Source organism: Arachis ipaensis, chromosome B5, assembly GCF_059453495.1.
Source record: "Arachis ipaensis isolate K30076 ecotype BB chromosome B5, ASM5945349v1, whole genome shotgun sequence".
NCBI lineage: Eukaryota > Viridiplantae > Streptophyta > Magnoliopsida > Fabales > Fabaceae > Arachis > Arachis ipaensis.
In genome coordinates, this window is record NC_142440.1 from 155,821,551 (window position 1) to 155,823,527 (window position 1,977).

Sequence of the window (1,977 nt, forward strand, 5' to 3'; positions counted from 1 at the left end):
GCCAAGATCAGTCGAAGAATGTCGACAAAGAAGTGATTGGCCAAAATGGGAAGCAGCCATGAAGGCTGAATTAGACTCACTTGCAAAACGTGAAGTCTTTGGACCTGTAGTCCGTACACCTGCAGATGTAAAACCTGTTGGATACAAATGGGTATTTGTGAGAAAACGAAATGAGAAAAATGAAGTTGTGCGCTATAAAGCCCGACTTGTGGCACAAGGTTTTTCACAAAGGCCCGGTATAGATTATGAAGAAACGTATTCCCCAGTAGTGGATGCGATAACATTGCGTTATTTGGTCAGTTTATCTGCATATCATAAACTGCATATGCATTTAATGGATGTGGTAACAGCCTATTTATACGGCTCATTAGATCGGGATATCTATATGAAAGTCCCCGAAGGACTAAAGATATCTAAACCATCCAATGAATATTCGCAAAGGTTATACTCAGTCAAATTGCAAAGATCTTTATATGGTCTAAAGCAATCTGGACGAATGTGGTATAATCGTCTTACTGAGTATCTGGCCAAAAACGGTTTCAAGAATGATGATATATGCCCGTGTGTTTTCATAAAGAAAACTGCTTCTGGATTCATTATAATTGCTGTGTACGTTGATGATTTAAATATCATTGGGACTCCTGAAGAGATTCCAACAATTATAAAAATTCTAAAGGAAGAGTTTGAGATGAAAGATCTTGGAAGAACTAAATTTTGTCTCGGCCTGCAGATCGAGCATATAAAAAGTGGGATCTTTATTCATCAAACAGCATACACAGAAAAGATCTTGAAAAGATTTTATATGGATAAGTCACATCCATTAAGTACCCCAATGATTGTAAGATCTTTAGATGTGAAAAAGGATCAATTCCGTCCTAAAGAAGAAAATGAAGATATCCTTGGTCCTGAAGTACCATATCTTAGTGCCATTGGAGCGCTAATGTATCTTGCTAATAATACGCGACCTGACATATCTTTTGCTGTGAATTTACTAGCAAGATATAGTTCCTCTCCAACCAGAAGACATTGGAGTGGAATCAAACAAATCTTTCGATATCTTCATGGGACGGTTGATATGGGTTTGTTTTATCCCTATGGATCCAAGTCACAATTAGTTGGCTATGCAGATGCTGGATACTTGTCTGATCCACATAAAGGGAGATCTCAAACAGGATACCTGTTCACATATGGTGGTACAGCTATATCATGGAGGTCCACGAAACAAACGATTGCAGCAACCTCCTCTAATCATGCTGAAATACTAGCGATTCATGAAGCTAGTCGCGAGTGTTTTTGGCTAAGGAGTTTGATTCAATATATTATGTCATCATGTGGACTGATTGATCATAAGATAGCTCCAACTGTCCTGTTTGAAGATAATACAGCATGCATTGCTCAACTTAAAGGCGGATACATCAAAGGTGATAGAACAAAGCATATTTCTCCCAAATTCTTTTTCACTCATGACCTTCAAAATCAAGGGACAATTGATGTCCAACAGATCCGTTCAAGTGACAATCTGGCAGATTTATTCACAAAGCCACTCCCGAAATCCTCCTTTGAAAGATTGGTACATGAGATTGGGATGCGTCGATTTCGAGATATTAAATGATGTCGACAAGAGGGGGAGACTGTACTCTTTTTCCCTTGGTCAGGTTTTTTCCCATTGGGTTTTTCTTGACAAGGTTTTTAATGAGGCAGTCCCCATCACTAAAGGATATTGTACTCTTTTTCCTTCACTAAAGTTTTTTTCCCACTGGGTTTTCTTTAGTAAGGTTTTAACGAGGCAATAATCCTGAATGGTCATCCAAGGGGGAGTGTTGTGATATGGATGACCACGTAGACTCACCTTCTCAATATTGAAGGAATCATTCTCAAGAGAGAATGGATTTAATGAGGTTTGAAAAAGCTAGTTTTGTATACCTATAAAAGGATGTACGGGCAAAAGGAATAAACAACAATAACAACAGAACAAAA